Source organism: Vipera ursinii, assembly GCF_947247035.1.
Source record: "Vipera ursinii genome assembly, chromosome: 4".
In the NCBI taxonomy this organism is placed as follows: Eukaryota; Metazoa; Chordata; class Lepidosauria; order Squamata; family Viperidae; genus Vipera; species Vipera ursinii.
The window spans coordinates 29,322,857-29,342,231 of NC_139514.1; the positions used below are offsets into that span (position 1 = coordinate 29,322,857).

The 19,375-nt window shown below is 33.0% G+C and overlaps 1 long non-coding RNA gene across 1 annotated transcript in view; it reads left to right on the top strand.

Moving 5' to 3' along the window:
* LOC310640503 overlaps window positions 1-19,375 on the top strand; it is a 160,668-nt gene that overhangs the window by 92,679 nt on the left and 48,614 nt on the right. The window contains exon 3 of the long non-coding RNA XR_014492545.1: window positions 7,775-7,898. This is a non-coding gene — a long non-coding RNA (uncharacterized lncRNA). The remainder of the gene's footprint in view (window positions 1-7,774; window positions 7,899-19,375) is intronic.

Here is a 19,375-nt window from a genome sequence, read left to right on the forward strand (position 1 = left end):
TGGAGGAATCCATCACAGGGCGAGCAGAGGAGAACTGGAGTTGAGCTGGCCTGGACATCATCAGCAGCAGGTGCCACCCACAAAGGTAGAACAGAAGGAGGTGGAGGATAATCTTGCAGGGATTCATGGAGGCCTGAAAAGTATTCCAAGGTTCCTCCAGACTCAAAAGTGTGATAAAAGCTATATTAGAAAATCTAATAGCAGAAATTTCCCTCGCCCTTCCCCCCCCCCCCCCGACAGCTCGGTGTTCTTCTATGCAATATATTTTTTACACATCAGTGAAAAATAGTTATACAGTTAGGGGCCTGTGGTTTGGTGGCATATGTTCAGTGCAACAACTTCAGTAAAGCACATTTTAAAATGCATTGTATGTCTTTAACTTTGACTATAAATCATGAGTAGTGTCTTTAAAGATCACAACATCCAAATACTGTTTTCAAACATTTAAGATGTTAATGGGTTTTGAGGATTGGAACTGATCTTGTATACCAGCATCTTTTAATGCCAGGATGAAATAGACTCTGTGTAAAAACGTCTGCTGTGTTTTCTCTGGCATAGATATGATCAGAAGGACTTTACATCTTAAGGAGTTAGAAAAAGAATCTATAGTTTTAGAAACAACAGAGCAGTAGAAACTGAGAGTCCATTTCAAAGTCATGAATAGATGTTGGTAAATAGTTTTTTGAAGATGAAAACCTGTCATGATAAAAATGTTTTCTCCTTATAAGAAAGTGAGTATGGAAGGAAGATTTATTTTTAAAGTGCAAGAAAACCATTACTTGGTACTGTCTGCTTTTTATAGGTTATTTTAACTTCTATCTAGACCTTCTCATCTCTGCTTTGCTTATTGTCCCAGGTTGTGCTGACCTGGAATAGATATAAAAAATCAGTTCCATAGAGAGGTAGTGTAATGTAAGATTATATTCTCCTTTTGCTAAATTTTGAGAGCAAAAAAGTACTAGTGAAAGAATATTACTTTTTGTTACTTAACTGTGGCAGTGCATGGAATCATGTAAGCTCTAGTGTATTATATGTTTTCCTAATTTAAAACTAACTGCATGATGTGGGTATCTCAAAGGATTTGAACATGGGTATGTTCATAGATCAGCCATTGTAATAGTTCTGAACATTTCAGTTTTCCATATTTGAGATATTTCTTAAGTCTTTTATTTCAATGAGACTTAATTCTATGTCAGCAAATATCAGAAGATTCAAACAAGAATCTTATTTGGAGATCCCAGAATCAAAATCTGGGAGTTACATGTAAATCATATAATCCAGGGGTAGGCAACCTTGGCTCTTTTATGACTTTTATGACTCAGGGACTTCAACTCCCAGAATTCCTGAGCCAGCATTCCTGAGCCAAAGTTGCCTGCCCCTGATATAGTCAAATTGAAATAGAAACTTTTATGGTTATTTAATAACTCAGTACATAAATCAGTTATATATAATAGTAAACATCAGGTAATTAAAAGATTGTGGAGCAGCAAAGACTACCTAAAACTGCTTTAGTTTATTTTTTTCTCTGTTGATGTAAAATGTGAATAAAGCCTAACAATACAAAGAAATGGGCATCTGGAACAGCTGATCCAGAAGAAAGATGTTACTCAGTCTAATTTTAATTAGAGCACCATATAATCAAAACTAAGTTACATATTCTTTCTATGTACCTATACCATATTTTTATGGCCTTCAACAATTTCATGTGTACTGCATCATATTAGAAAATTAAAGCAAGTTACATATCATCTATGTATCTAATGAGTGCTGCAGAAAATTGCACTCATTAGATACATAGATACTATTTTCCTTTAATGCATATCATGACTAATAGAGTTATAGAAATAGTATGGAATGTAGTCAACACATAAGCTGTGGATTCTTAAAATCATGGTTAGCTGATCAAATTATAATGGTTTGCTTCATATAATTATAATGGTTTGCTTCATACAAAACAGTAAGCTATAAACTCCAGCTTACAAACCACTATAGCAGGATTCACACATTGTTCTAAGCAAATAAAATATCTAATTTTCTTTTGAATAGAGTGAGGACAAGAGCTACAGGTAAGACTATGACCTACTAGTATTGTACTTAAATTTGGTTTAAGTAAACGTATGTTCCACTGGCTATTATGCAGCTTCATGCTATGGGTTATTTCTCAGCACCTACTTATGTGTCTTTTCTTTTACTTGTAACAGTAATTGTGACTAGTCGGGTGTTTCCAAATTCAGGTTGAACAAAGTAGATATTTTAAATTCTAAATTTTCCATGTTATAAATGAAAATATTTCTTCCTTCTCTAAGGCAGTTTTTGCAGTTTTAAGGCAGAACTGATAGTGACCCACTTTAGTTAACAGTTTTTTAAACTAACCTCTATGCCAGGGGTCGGCAACCTTGACTCTTTTATGACTCGTGGACTTCAACTCCCAGCATAGCTGGCTCAGGATTTCTGGGAGTTGAAGTCCACGAGTCATAAAAGAGCCAAGGTTGCCTACCCCTGCTCTATGCTATAATGTATTTTTTTTTTCTATCTTTCATCTACTAATCTGGCTTAAAACTTTGATATACATCCTTTTAAAAAATGATTAGTTGGAGAGCTGCTTATTTTTTCTGTGCTGAATAATAAGAATGTTTATGGAATCATTGGTGCTCTCTGAGCTTGGTTGTTTGCTTCCAGATATTTCATTACCTAACCAGGAAGCATTTTGATGATGTTACTGAGTCAAGTAATGAAATATCCGGAAGCAAACAAGCTTAGAGAGCATCAAGGATTTCACAATACAACCCTGAACTACATACATTCCCTTCTATTGGAAGAATGTTTATACAAAAAAAAGTCTACCAGATTCTCTATAAAGTAATTTAAAATGACCCAGATTTGGACTTGGTAACACAAGGATTTAGCCAGACTTGCCATGAGCTGACTTCAAACTGCAGATGATAACTAATAAAGATGCACTGCACTCCAGAATTCCCCAGCTGCTTGGCTCTTTATTTAGACACGCTTTGGAGTAAAATACAGACCCAGAGAGAATGGTCACCAAATGTGCTCAACTCAGGATTTTGAAAAGTTGGCAACTCCATTTCAGAGTCCCAAAGGTTTTTTTCCCCCCAACACAATGCAATGTTAATGCGGTCGCAATATAAACAAGCTTCCTCCTTCTCCCCCAATGCTTGAAAATATTACCTCCTTCAAGTTTTGCTTTGATTTCATATTTTCCTTCCTGTTGTCATAGAACAGAATTATATTTTATTGAACAGGACATAGTAACATCAGAATGTAGGGTTTTTCTTTTGTTTTTTTAACCTATATGGTTTCAATCGATTCAGCATCTTGGAACTATTCAGCCAGATGTAATTGAATTGGGCTGAAGCAGCTATAGTTGACATGGGGTTTCTCGAATTGCTAGCACCAACTTTGTTTAAACTCAACCGTTACAATGGTTGTGAGAAATATAGTGTTAGAATGGATAAAGCATTTTGCATCTTCTCTCCCATTTCTTCTTAAATCCAGCTGTGCAATTAATACCTGCAGGAATTATTTGGAAGTCTGTGTGGATTGGCTTGTGCTGTTCCTTGTCTTCTTATCCAAGAATCATTTAACAAATGTTTTGCCAGTACATGTTCTCTTCTCCATAAGCACTGACAGTTTTATGAAAAAGTGCTCTGGATTTCATTGCCCTCTTTAGAAAATTGTGCAATCCATTTATTCTATTTCTAATTCAAATTCAAGGCATAGATTTTATTTGCTACTTGAGCAGTCTTATTGGCACCGTTAGGGTTCTTAATCTCCAGCAAATAAATGTTTATACCTGTCCTGACCTAAGCAATGCAACATCCCAGATTTTTGTAAAGAAGATACTTTGATACTGATATTTTTTTTCCAACAAAGCTTATGCTTCATAATGAGAAAACTTGTATCAAGGATAGGCTTTTTGGTAGCTGCTTGATTGCTTACTATAGATCATGCTACTTTTTGATTGAGTTATATTATTTGGATTTTCCAAAAATCCAAGTGGTTCTTGTTTCTTGTGCTGGCCAGCAACAGGGGGCTTGATGTTAACCTTGAAAGACTTGGTGCTAACCTTGAAAGTCTACCAAAATAATTGTCTGCCTGTATAAGCATAACTCAGGTGGAGTTGTTCTAAGACTTTTTCTTAAACTACTTCACTTCCTTAACTAAGATATCTCTTATTCTTCCTCCAGTTTCCCAAAGTCTGTTAGGTATTTTATCAGACTACTCTTTCCAACAGCAAACTGTACAAACTCATTCTACCAGTTTCTATGCTTAGAACTAGTTCAGAACTGTAATCATTACAGCACATTCTCTCTCTGTGTGTTTTTTTTTGTGTGTGATCAAACTAAATTAATTCACTGAAGCTTGAAGGCTTCTTAATCATTTCTGATCTTAATGTACTGTCCTGATCTAGTGTAGTCAGTCAGTCAATCACTCAGTCTGTCTGTGTGTAAATGTATTTGAAATATACTATGAAAGTTTCCTAGCTTTTAAGTAAATATATCTTTTGAGTGCTAGTCTTTCAGTCTTCCATCTTCATAAAATTGTCATATGATCACTGTACAGATATTTATAATTAGTAAGTTCATAATTGTGCTGTAGGTTTTATATTCAACCATTTTGTGGAATAGCATCCATTATAATAATATTGGTTACTATGATTTAAAAAAAATTCAAATGTTTTATGGATAGTAAGACTTGCATTCTACATTTGTAAACCTTAGAATAAAATTATTAAAATCAGTGATACTTTAGTCATGACTTCTTGTCAACTACTTTCAGTGAATCCACGTAAAGCCTACAACAGTAATTATAAACACTGACATCCATCAATGGGGAATCAAAAGTCAAGATGATGGAACTGACTGTAGACTGAAGCTCTACACTTTTTAAATGTATTTTGCATAAAAAGCGGTGGCACTTAACTTTGCCCCATTTTTCAGAAGTGTATGTTTAAAAAAACCTTGGATAACCATTTGTTCAAGATGGTTTGAAGACTCCTGCTTGGGACAGAGAGTTGGAGTAGAAGACTTCCAAGGTTTATTCCAGACCTATGATTCTGTGGAAGAAAATAGGAATAGGTTTTCTTTAAAAAAATTTATGTACTGTTCTGAGTTATTAATCTTTTCAAGAAAAGAGCAGTTAATTTCTGAAGTCCTTTGAGCAGGCTCAGTAGGAGATTCATATACGTTTGACATTTCCTGAACTACTCTGACATGTGACATAAATGACGACTTATCTACATAATACTTTTTGATTAAATTTCAATTTATTTGGAAATAGGAAAGCAAACCTTAAGACAATATCTATATAACTCCTTTTCTATATCTTTTGTATTGTGCCAAACCTAAAAATTAATGCATCTGAATTGTAAAAATATGGTTTAGATTTTTCTATCAAGGAAAAACACAAACTATAGGCTTGATAGGAAAGCAGGTAAAAGGAATAATTGTTAAGGTTGTTGGTTCACCTCTGACAAAGACATATATCAAACAGCAAAACAATTTAACAATCATAAACATATAAATAATATTTTGTAAATGTACATTATGAAACCAGAGTGTCAATCAAGCAGAAGATTATTATTATTATTATGTATTATATATTTTGTCCCCAGAGGTTCGAGAAGGTTAATCAGCCCAAATAGAAGGCATGGAATGAGATGTTCATTTTTTAAGTTATCTCATTACACAGAAGCATACTGTTTTATCATGTTTTTGGCATGCCCCGTTGCTTCCCAGAAGAGAAGCCCAGCTAACAATTTAGCTTATTAGGATTAGGGTGATACTTCCAGGATTCCAGCTTCGCCTGATAACAAAACAGATGGAATAGGAGGATTTTATATGACTAGAAGCTTTGCAAGTTATATGAAAATGTGGAATATTCTCTAGTTGTGCTTAATCATGAAATGTATTACATTGGGTTGATCTCCCAGAGAATCCATTTACCCTAATGGCACATCAAATGGTAGTACAACTGAAAAATCTGCTTAGAAATGGCAGTACTTTACTTTTGGCTAAGTCTCTGAGTTAAGTGATGTGTGGCCGGTTTAATGAGAGATAACATCTAGTATTTAAAATTACTACTATGTTAAATTTGTTACATCAATTTATAAGACACATTCACATATCTTTTTTTAACTTCTATATGTTTACTTGTTTACTTAAATTCTTGAGAATATGTAGTAGAGAGGACAGAATTAATAAACTATCAAGTTTAATTAAATCCACCTGAACTCTGATATCCTGTTGTTATGTTACAATTGAGTAATGAATTATCACTGACTTGTACTGCCTGTTTGATTTGTTTTAGTAATCATTCATAGACCAGTTCACATTTCAATGCAGGTTCAAATTAAAATAGTATTGTGGAGTGAAGGAAAAAAATAAAGCCAAATACCCTGTGAGAAAAAAAGTTCAACAAATAACCCATAAGCATCCAAAATAAAATAAGGAGAAATTTGGATTTTCTTTATTTTCATTAAAACAATCTTAAGCCCATTATGGTTTTCCATTTTTAGAAGGAAACTTCAAAATGGCAAGAAGCTCTGTCTCCCTTCACACTGGGACAATATTCCAAATTTGAGGATCCTGGAAAGCCCACCATAAATATATAAATGAAACAGCAACTAGAGCATCAATGGCTATTGGGAGATTCTTCTGTCAGAAGAGAATATATTCCTGCAGCCCTTAAACTGTTTGAGGCTGACACTGAACCGGTCTTTATATTTATCACAGGCTGGCCTTTTGTTGGGAACAGCTCCACAGAAGTCATACAAATTAGATTTTTGAGGTGAATACTTGTCCCGCAAAAAGCATCTCTAAAGCAGTCCTCAGAGTTGAAGTAGGGATGCCCCAAATCAAACAAGTTTTGATTTACTGTATTGGTTGAAAATTCTGTTTTTCTCAGTAGGCCTTATACAATGGATCCTAAAAGATGACTAGGCCTTGACAATAGAAAATAAGTCACCATTGGCCTATCTAAAGAACGGCTAATCTCTGTTGTATACATTCAAATTAAAATGGCAATATATCAAAGGCTGGATATATAGAATTCAGTGGTGGGATTCAGCTGGTTCACACCACTTCGGCAGAACTGGTAGCCCAGAATGGACTTCCAGAAGTGGCATCCGCACAGAGTTGTTTACACATTTGAATCCCACCACCGATTGAATTGACAGTATAAACCAAAATTAGCTTCCTAATATAGAGCTCCAGAATGTTCATTGCCATAAATATCTGCAAACCTGCAAGCTATCTGAGCATGTTAACTTCTCAGCGTAAGGAAAGGCCTATAATGAGAGAATTTAGTTGTATTAAGTCTGGATTGGTGGTGCTGCTCTCATAAAAGGCAAATAAATAAATACAATATAAAATTATAGTTATAATATATTACTAATGATTTTTTTATTAGTAATTTATTTTTCTAACTCTGGAAATGAGTAGTAGTAACTTCATGTCTTAACAAATGAAAGTTAAGCCTCCCCCTCCACATTTCTGCTAGCATTCTTTAGTGTCTGAATATTACCCAATCACTGCAGTTGTATTTATCTAAAAATGAAGATAGATGTGACATTCATTTCCAATGCAAGATTTATTAATTTAATTGTATAAAAATTAATAATTGAGGAATTGGTCATCTTAAAAATGGTCAATGTGGAAATACTGAATCTAATCAGATTTGGTTTTTCTTACACTCTGTCTCATAATAAGTTTTTTCACATGTAATTTTGTGTTTCTTTTTCCTCATCTTTTAGGAAATTTGAGAGCTTAACATTTCTGCTGCTTCCTGCTTTTGTTGCGACAATTCCTCCGTGTATTTACAAACAGAGCTCAGCCTTGCATCCCATCCCATCCTGTTGATTTCTCTTTGGTTACATGGTAAGCACTGTATTTGCTGTCTACATAAGTCTTCTTTTTCTTCATCACCATCTTTATAATTCTCATAATAATAACATTAACCACTGAAATCAATATTGCATGCCGATCCAGAGACAGTCAGTCTTTCCTAATGATAGGGGAAAGGGGAACATACTGAATTAGCTCTCAGAGTTAAGCTTTCGCATAACTTTGTACATAAATAAAATGTGAATTAAAATATGTAACAAAATTAAATCCATCAAATCTAATAAAAGAAGTAAAGAGAAGCAAAGAAATCTTGGACCATAAATCCCATTAACCAGGCCAAAGAAAAATGTGTTAAGAAGAAGCTGCGTTGTATCTTTTTGCATTGTCTGTTGGAATAATCTTCTTTACCCATTAAGTGGAGTGTTTAAAAATCCTAGTATTTCTGAAACAAAAAGAATACACAGCCACTGAGCTAGCGGGTTTTTATACCTTCTTTTTCTGAGTATTGTCCCTTACTACAATACAGAGCCATTTCTTTGTTCTCAGAAGCAAGCAGTTAAATTGTATGTAAATGTATGCAAATTAGATGCTGTCTAATAAAGAGAGGCATTAAATGGAAAAATATTTAGTTTAGCAAAAGAAAAGAAAAGAGAGGAAAAGAAAGCAGGTGTATTTTGGAAGAAATAAATGTATGAATTCCTAAAAGCCCTCCAACTTTAGATGAAGATTTTAAAAAGACTATTTAAAATTTTTGAAGGAGGTTTATTCTTTTGTTCTTTCATTCTCTCCCAACATTGTATATGTGTATGAAATTACATACATATAGTGGTTATATAAATTTGACACCTTTGACATGTTGCATTCTATATCTATGTTTTTATATAGTATGTCTATCTTTCAGCTATTATATATTTTCATAAACTTATAAACATGATGGCCTAGATAAATAGGACAGAGTTTTCATATAGATCAGTAAAAACAATTTTGTTAACATAAATTATATTATCATTAAATGTATCCCTTTTTATTATTAATATATATTACTAATAATAGCAGAATGATTATAGATTATAGATTATGATTCAGACAACATAAAGTTTTATCTATCTATCTTTCATCTATATTCTATATATCTTATCAAATGTATATATCAGTTTCACAAAACAAACAATTCTGGGCAGTATACAACAAAACTAAAATAGTGAAGAGATACCTAATACACAAGGATCTCTTTCTCTTTCATACCACAATAACATATCATATAATAACAAAACTGTAAAATATAATATAATATGTGGTTAAAATAATAATATCCTATAGCTTCCTGCACAGTAAAAAAGTATTGATGTGAAGTAGAAAGCTGTCTGGAACAATTTTGTCTTGATGACCTGTATAAAAAATTCAGAGAATCATCTAAATTTGTAGATTTAAGCTACTCCACAAAAATGGAACACATATCAACTCAGTATAGACAGTGGTACTGATGTTTCAGTAAAAGGAGGAATCATCCATTTTTGCAGTCCAAACAAAAATCTAAACTGATTGTTATTATTTTATTAAATTTATTTTCAGTTTGACTCCCAAAAATTTTGCCATCCTCATTCCATTAATTTTTGGTAAAGCTCAACCCTGAGTCCTGTCAGGATCAAACTTCAGGCTGTGGACAGTTAGCCTGCAATACTGCATTAACTACTGCATCACCAGGGCTTCTTGTTTATTATTTATGGGCATGACATGGCAGACAAATAATAAATTTGACTTTTGGTCCAAGAAAAACAAAGAATTGTAACTAGGATTTGTAGGAATGGGAGTTTTTTCATTGTAAGCCAATGATGCAATGTTATTTATTTCATAATAAGTTGTAACATAATCATTGTTGAATAATTGTAAAAGGGAAAACTTCTGAGCTCTCTATTAGCTCCAGCCTTTATAAGGAATTATTGTAGAATATGATAGAATATATAAAGTATAATATCTCCATTTTTAAAAAAGTCAGACCGTACCAGTTTTGTGCTGGAAATTTTGGGGAGCTTATATAATCAGTAATAAATCTTCTTTAGTTCTAAATCCATAATTTGAATATATCTATTTTCTCACACTTTATCTTTAGTTTTCACAGTCATATATTACTGCTGATAATTTGACTATTATTCTTCATGATCTTGTTTAAGTTTCTCATTGCATCCCTCCTCAGGATTAATTTCCTGTTTGCTTCTTCAGTACCCTGCTCATGTTTATTCTTCAACACTGCTCCAACCAAAAGACACTCCCATCGATCACAATCTCCAGTTATGTTTATGAAAGTTAACTACTCTTATTTTGTAATTAGAGTATCTTCGTACATAGAGATCTCATTGTCTTGCAATCAAACTTCCACTAAATATTTCAGTCATGTGTATACAGTTTTTTTTTCATATCCTGCTATAGGCATTACTTCTTGATTTGATTTTGGGCATCCTTCTGCTAAGCAAGACTTTCTCATCCTCAAATCTGCACAGCATATTTACTGTCACCCTAATGCAGATTATCCTTAGCTTCACTATTCCTTTTATTAGCAAAGGTGAAGTAATTTGGAAATTCCAATGATGCTGGCATTACTTTCTCAGTAACTGAAGATGCTGAGCCCTCTTCCCCACATTAAAATGTTCATTCCTGAGAAGAATGTTTAACATATGTGTGTATTAAAATATATTTTAAAAAACATTCATACATGCAGATGTAGCCAGGAAATGGCTTAATCCCGCTTATTAGAAATTTTGAAATGTTTAATTTAATTTAATGTTTAATCATCTCTCTGAATGTGGTGTTCTCCAAACACTCCCAAATTTAACTTTTTTATGCTAGAATCAATAGCTTGCTTCCTCATGTATAGCAATAGGAAGATATTTTTTTAAAAAAGTAAATTTAAGGACATTTTCTCCATGTAGTAATTGCTTTAATTCTTTAAGCTTTAGACATATTGCAATTTCTTGCTAGTTGCAGATAATATTGTATCACTACACAAAAATGTATGCATTTCTTTTGTACTCTCTTCTCATACAGCCACATACCCCAAATTAAACTAGGTTTATAAATGTAAGTTTAAAGCATCTAAATCAGGGGTGTCAAACTCAATTTCATTGAGGGCCGCATCAGCATTGCGGTGGGCCCTCATGGGGCCGGGTGGATATGGCCAGGGTGGGCATGGCCTACTGGGTGGGCGTGGCTAGAGTGCGTATGGCCTACTGGGTGGGCGTGGCCAGCTCTACATCATTCGCATCAAGGGTGCCTATGGGGGCCTAGGCAGGAGTGGGACAGATCTGAGGGTCTCTGGCAGAAGGAGGGTCTCTGGGCCAGGGCCAAGGCAGTGGGGGCCGTTCCCTCACTGTTTCCAGGATGGCTTCGCGGGCCACATGAAACCACTTCACGGGCCGCATCTGGCCCCCGGGCCTTGTGTTTGACATGTCTGATCTAAATAGACATAAATGGAATAGTAACAATCAATTTTTAAATAAAATTCATTTCTTACTTCCCTGTTGATCTCTAATGTTTTTTTTATTTTTCCAAAAATACTCTAATAGAATGTAAACAGATTACGTTCAAAATTTGCCAGAATTCTTTTAATTTACTATTTTATTTTTTTGATTTTGTGACTAAAAACAGTGAAACAAAGTGGCTTAGATAAGAAATACAGTAAAAATTGCAAATTTCAAACCAGTCACTTTTTAGTATTAGGGCAGGTGTTCAAACTCTTTTTCTGTTATAACATTCCTAGTAGAAGTGCAGTAGCTCTAAATGATTTTAGAGACTATGGCAACCATTGACTCAGCTGAAAGTGCATTCCTGTTTTGTGAAATAGCCAGAGAACTGAACTAGTCAGCTATTAAGATACAGTATGTGAGGTGAGATAAGAGGAGGGAAGTATACTTTAAAAGCACAGCATTGCATTTCCAATGAAAGGAGTGTGTGAGTACAGAGCAACACCATGCCCTCCAAAAATAGTTTTTAACTCTTTTTGTCAATAGGACAAAAACTAGGGAGCCTGAATAAGTGCCCTCAGGTTAGAAAATGGGGTAATCTGTAAAAACATATAGACCTTTATATAAGGAAATTCAAACTACTAATGTCACTTGTAGATTAAAGACCATAGGACAATACTTTCAATACAAAGAGTTTTAATATTTGTCTCTATATGGAGGATGCAAATTGGAATGAATGTTTTTTGAAATTTTATTGATGTTGAATTATGCATGAAAATGTTTCCATTTAATGATTTATCATTTTGGATAACTAGTCTCTAGTTATCATACCTAGAATTGATTGTTCTCTGGGTAACAGTCAGTTTATTGACACCATTTCTGCTATAAGCGCTCACCAATTAAAACAATGTTAAAGAATGGTAGTTGGGTAGTAAAATAATTTTGATTCTAGTAAATTGCCTGTTGGAATAGCAGTTATTCATGTTAACTAGTTATTGTTGTTGTTGCTATTATTTCTTTTTAATTATGCAGAGTGGTAATCAGTTTGATTATGCACAGTGCTAATCAGGTTAATTATGCAAAGTGCTAATCAGTTGTTCTCTAAGCACATGGGGGTAGTCACAGCAGTCTTTTTTGTTAAAAAAGAGCAAATGAAATGACAGAATTTTGTCTCTTAAAATCGTAACAATGAAGAAGGCTGTGTGGATCTGGGTTCTAGGAGATGTTTGAGTTTAAAATACTTTTTCTTTTAAATTGATTCTTTTATTAGGCAGGTTTCAATTTATTGATATAGATTAGGACAAATGAAGAGACTTTTTTCAGATGTTATAAATTTTCAGAAAATCAGTATATATGTAGTGTTCAACATTTCTAAATCTGTTCATGTTATGTATTTGTGCAGGATTTCTGTGTATATCTTTTGAAGCAATAATGACATTTATGATTGATTCCTTATAGTGCTGTAATAAGAGTCATGGATATGAAAATATAATAGAAAGTGATTTAAGTGATTAATTAGATTAATTAGATAGCTTATATTGAATTTTTCTGTTTAAAGGATTTGGGTATTGAAGTGATCTGCTCTCTTCTCTTAATTAAAAGGTACCTTTTTCATCTAAATTAAGATTTTGAATATTTCCTGTTTGAATAAAAGCATGCACTGATTGCCATAATCTATTTTTTTTATTTAATTTTTTAGAAGAGTTTAGTTTGCAGTGAAAGGAAAAGCCACATCCAAGAACGTTTGAGTGAGCATCTTGAGAGCAAAAAAGCCTACTTGTTTTTAACAAAATGCTAATAATTTTCCGTTTATAAATCTAACCTTTGTAATAATGCTTCAGTTTGAGAGGATTGATTACATGAACAGAGAAAAAAATGGATTTTTAAAATATATGTGCCGGTTTGATTATTAGTTGCTTTAATCCTGTGAAAATGCATGTAGGAATTTGATAATAGACTCTGTACCAATATGTAAAATTTCTGTGCAGCTTCATTTATTTTTTCATTAAAGTTAATATAAAGTGGACAATAGTTTCAATATATGTTTAAATTACACTCACATACTGCTCCCAAAATAAAGTAAGATAATGATAGTATGAAGTGGGATTTAGGCTTTTTAAAATAATTGTGAACAGGTTCTTTTTAATATCATTTTGAATAGATAACAAAAGTTTCTAATTTTAGAATGTAAGAAAATCAGTTGGTCCATTTATACAAAAACAAAATATTAATACCAAAAGAAAGCAAGTTCCCTTTTAATAACATGAAATCCTTAAACATGTTGCAGTGTAGTTGTCATACCCCAAACATCATCAGTTAATGCTAATACTTGGGCATGTAAAACATATGTTTCTTTTTAGTAGTACTTTTTCTACCCCTGAAGTAGAGTGATATAAATTCTGATGCAAGAAGACATTGAAGTTCTATTGAAATATGAATACATTGGCGATTAAACCTGTAGGTAATTTGAATTATATTTCACTATGTTTTGTGATCCTGAAAGCTGAAGATCTTGGACAGACTTAATGACTACTAACATGTTTAACAATGTTGGGGATACTGAAATTCACAGAGTGAAGAAGTTGTTAGATTTCAGAATGGGCACAAGGACATTACTGTAAATGCCATATTCATATTTTAAAATTTCTGTTCTTAAAGATTCTGTGCTACTACTTTGTTCCTTATAAGATCGTATTACTTTGTTCCTTATAATTAGTAAGAATCGGAGATAGTCAAAGGTGTACCACCTTTCTGAATTTTCAGCTTTAAAATGAAAGAAATTTCTTAACCTTTTTAGTTACATAACTATAAAATTTTCATGTGCTACTTGACCTAGTTGTTCACAAAGCGTAAACCTTCTCCTGATTTCCAGCATTTTATCTATGAACTGCAGAAAGTACAAGAAGTACTTCTTTCTGTGCCTTTATTCAATAACAATTGAAATATAAGATTACTTGTTTTTTTTCTGTCATCCTGAAAATGAAACCTAAAGATTTTTTTTTGTTTTTATTTACAAATAGTACTGTACACTTTTAGGAGGAATTCTTTTCAAATTACTTAATCAATCCAGAATATTCTATTGAAAGGTATCCCTTTTGAAGAAATAGTGTAACAGTTTATAAACAACTAATACTTTTGCTGCAAGTTAATTTTTTTACTTTCATAGTAGTTTGATCATTTACATTCATTTTCAAATCAGACATCTTTTCAAAAGTGTTTTATAGTGCAGGGTTATGTAACTGATTTAAATTATCATCTTTTTTAAAAAAAAAGGGTCAGCATAATTCCAAAGAGAACTGTGGGAAGTATCCTGCAGTTGATAAAAATCAGTTAAATAAGTTATTTATTGTTAAGATCTAAAATCTGCTTTTTTCCCAAACATTTTTATCTGCAAAATCTATCTGCACTAAGATATTTGTGTTCAGTAGGTGTGAAATAAGTTAACTGAATTTGTCAACATACCATTACATACTGTGATGTCAAGTTTGCTGTGACAGAGGTTGAAAAAATTACAATCATGCAATCAAAGCCCTTTCCTTTTTTTAGATTCATCACATATAAGGAAAGGACAACAGGTTTGGGGGTTTTTTTGCCTACCCTCTGCAAAAGCTCATGTGTAATATATTCTACCCATTGCTTGGTCAGCATAGTTGTACTCCTTTGCTCAATTTGTGCATCTATTTTTAAAAATATATTTAAAAATAATATAAAATATGTGCTCATGAATATATATTATAGGATTTTTTTCTCATCTACATTATCGTTTCACTTGGTTAAATAAATTTAAACAGCTTTTGCAATTAGAAATATATGGACTGTTCCTTATTTAAGAAAAAAAAATTTGCTTTTGGAATTATCACGTCAGGCAATTGATGCAGAAAAATCTGGAATGTCATTTCTGTCGAGGATAAATATTAGTAGTGATATTAATGATACTATGTTGCTCCCTATTATGAAATTCAGTACAATAATATGCCATAGAAATAAGGAATTAAATGTATATTTATTATTTTGCTAACTGAATAGTTTCTGTCCCCTCCGAATCAATACAGTAGCGAAAAACTAGAGCAAAGTATTGGCAGATTAATAAATCACCCATATACTTTTAAAAGAAATCAAATTTAGGTTTGTTGTAGCTCTTCTCATTTCTCATAAGTTACGTACATGCAGAACTATGATTGATTGATTATGTGCTATCAAGGCATTTTTGACTCTTACCAATTGCATAGATAGACAGACAAACAGACAGACAGACGACTTTATGACTTTATCCTTAACCTGATCTTTCTTGTCTCCCATCAGCCCATTCACTTGCCCCTGGTTGTCCTATTTCCAAAAATAAAAAATAAAAATAAAACTATTGTAAGTTATATTAAAATCAGGAGGTTCAGATGAGAATGTAGTTAGTCATATAGGGACTATCTTTCCTCCATAAAATTTAGAGCTGCCTTTTGTGATGTTCTATCTCAGCAAGTAGCAATAACTATGGAGTAGATTGTGCATAGTATATTGAAATAGGAAATGGAAAGACACAAGATATAAATAAAGGAAAGGCAGATCTGCTCCCAGGACTTAGGTCTTCCCATAAAGAACAGAAACTACAAAGTAAGGGAAGTATGTAGGTGACTCTTGAGAATTTGTGTTAGTCTTCTTTCAGTTTATATCAGGATAAGATACTGCTAAGCTTGTAAGCCGCCCTGAGTCTTCGGAGAAGGGCGGGATATAAATGGAATTAAAATAAAAAATAAAAATAAATTAAAAAATAAGGAAATCATTTCAAAAGAATAAGTTATGGGTTAATAATTTTGGTTTATATGGTGGAATGTTTGAGATCTCAAGGAAACATCCTGATTAAATTGTATGGCTCATATTGCTCTAGAAATGGAAAGCAGAAATGTTAGGAATTATCTTTGTCTTTCTACTGTGACAGACATAAAAGAATACAACTCTCTAAACACATACATATCTTATTATGACACACTCATTTGGAAGAAGCCCCATTGGCAAAAACTACCATAAAATGACACGTTGTTTAAAAACTTGTTTTGAATGTTTTCTTCTGTTGATCATATGTAATGGGGTAAATAAACACCCTGTGTGTGGGACAACCAGGCTGAGTATTCATGCTCTAGCAACTGTTTACATCTTTGGATGCTCCATGAATGTTTGTTTATTGTAAACATCATACCTGTATATGTTTGCAATATATACATTAGCAGCTGTGGTACCATCTTGGCTGCGTGGAGGTTTTCTGTACCCACACATATATACACACCTATCCTTCTAATGCAATGAATTCGTCTTTGTACTGCTGATGAAACAGAGACTGCTTATTCAAGCAGGACATGGTGTACTGTGCTAAAATTAATGCAGGTGGATATGCAAGAAAAGCAACATAAGCTAGTTTAGTTTTTAAACAAAATGTTAAACAAAAACAACACAAGTCCACTGGGGTCTTGTTTTATATAGTAAATATGATGCATGTAGGAGATATGATGTTATAGATATACAATGAAATCAATCCTTGCTTCTGTGTGCAATGTCACGTTTTAATAGTATTTTTAATCTACTACTTCTGGTTTTTGAACCAACACTAAATATGCTTAGTTTTAACTATAGTTTATAAAAGAAGAAATGCTTATCATATAAAATTTTAACTTTTTAGTTAAATTGTATGTAAAATTTTTGTAGATAATGCAAACCTGTGTAGCCTAATGAAAATGTACAAAATGCTGAAAATTATAATTTACATTTCCAAGATTCAGGACTATGCAAAGTCAGGAAAACTCAGTTACTGACTTGGGAGACTCCCTTTCTGGAGCCGGATAGAACAAATTTTCAATATCATATTTAATCTTCTGATGTTGGAACTCTCCTTTTTCCCTCAAAAAGAGAACCCTTGGCTTTGACATCTCAGGATTATATTTTAAAAGTGTGCATTTTAAGAAGAATACAAATGTTGAGGGAAAAAACCATGTCTTCAAGTATAAATAAACTTACATGATTTTTACACACTTCAAATACTGTATCTGAAAGACACTGTTAATAGGATTTTTTTCTGATAAGTATGTGAACAATCCAAAAGGATGCTAATGTGGGGTGAAGTTTGTTACTTTGCAGACACCACAAAAAGGTGGAAATTGCAATGCAATTGGATGTAATTTTTCTTAAAATATAACAGTATTGGTTATATTACCTGCATGTTCAGTGGAGTAAAGCTATTTGAGTTTACTAAGTGAATAAGATATGAAATAGTATGTTGCCATCAGCTTAATGATTGTAACCAACTGCAACACATATTCAGTATGATTTTAGAAGCTGGTATTCAGTTATAGTGTAGCTGGATTAACCTACATTTGGCAGACAAAACAATAGGAGCTGTTCATATCCTGTCTAGTACTGTGACCCTACTGCACAAATAAGAAATCCTTGTTTCTGATTTTCATCTGATTTCTTCTTATAATGTTTTAAAATAATGTTATAGTTAATTTGAATGGTATAGAAAGAGACTTAATTTATGCTATTTATTCTATTTATTTGAATTGAAAAATCAAACCTATATTGTGGGTATGAGAAAAAGAGTCTACATAGAATCTCAGTTTGAATCATTACTAACATAGATGCTATTTTGTGTTTGTGTGTGTGTGTTTAGGTTTATTTATTTTCTTCTTAGCATTTCCCTGCAAGCAAGAAGTGTGTTTCCTCTCCAGTCCCGATCAAAGTACATCCATTGGTTGAGGCAGAAATTGACTGACCAGCTTGACTCTTAAGCCTGACATCATGGGCTGAAAGAGAGTTACTGGTCCAAAGTCACCCAGTTGGCTTCCATGCCTAAAGTGGGATTAGAACTCACAGTCTCCTGATTTCTAGCATGATGCTGGCGCCTTAACCCCAGACTAATTTTCTTTCTCTATTTTTACACATACACACAGGGAGAGAGAGAACTTAGACTGCCAATGTTAATTTGTTATCAATAAAGTAGCTCAGGATTGAAATGAGTGGTCCTTGATGCTCTCTGATCTTGGTTGTTTTCTTGTAGACATTTCATTACCCAAACTAGGTAACATCATCAATGCAAGTAAGGAGTAGATTTTGTTCTTAGTTTATATTCTAGGGCAAGCCACTGAAAGCCAACCCTATTCTTTACTAGCACTGATGTTGTTACCTAGTTTGAGTAGCAAAATGTCTGCAAGAAAACAACCAAGATCAGAGAGCACCACCCCCCCTTGGTTTATTATATGTGAAGTTGAGTACATTGCACATCACACATAAATTAATTACCATCTTTGTAATAAAGACAGAGTAGGCACAAGGGAAGTCTGAATTTCTCATGGCTTTTTTTATCAATTTGCTTTTAGTTTTCCAAAATTGGAGGTGATACTGAACCTGCATAGATCATGGCAGTTTGAATTCTATTGTTCTAGCAACATTGGTATTTAGCATAGATAAACTAGAGATTGGCAGATTTACTTTAGTCCATGTCACAGTAAGTTTATAAGTATTATTCTTTCATTTATTTTTCAATTTTATGGAATTATTTATTTTTATTTCATTTTTATTATGTTTATAAACTCTCAAGTGATGAACATACCTATATTCCTCGCTCCTATTTTCCTCACAACAATAACCCTGTAAGGTGAGATAGGTTAAGAGAGAGTGACTGGCTCAAGCTCACCCATCTGGCTTTCATGGCTGTATTCATGTTCTCCTGGTTTGTAGCCTGGTACTTTAGTGACTAGACCAAAATTGGCTCTCCAATAATTCTATGTCCTTTCTAACTTGTACTATAGTTTATACAAAAAAAAAATAAAATATTAAAAATTAATAATTATTTTCTAAATACTTGTACCTTTCCCCTCAAAATACAAGAACATTAGTAGCATCTGTCTATGAGTCAAGAAAAGACTGAGTTAGCCACACTAATTCATAGATCTTTGTGGAACCCATTACAGTGTAAGTTTTCTTTCATGGTGTATTTTTAGGCAATGCAATACATCATCTATTGAGTTGCTTTTGGTATCATAATACAAAAGTCTCTTGTTCAGGTGATTT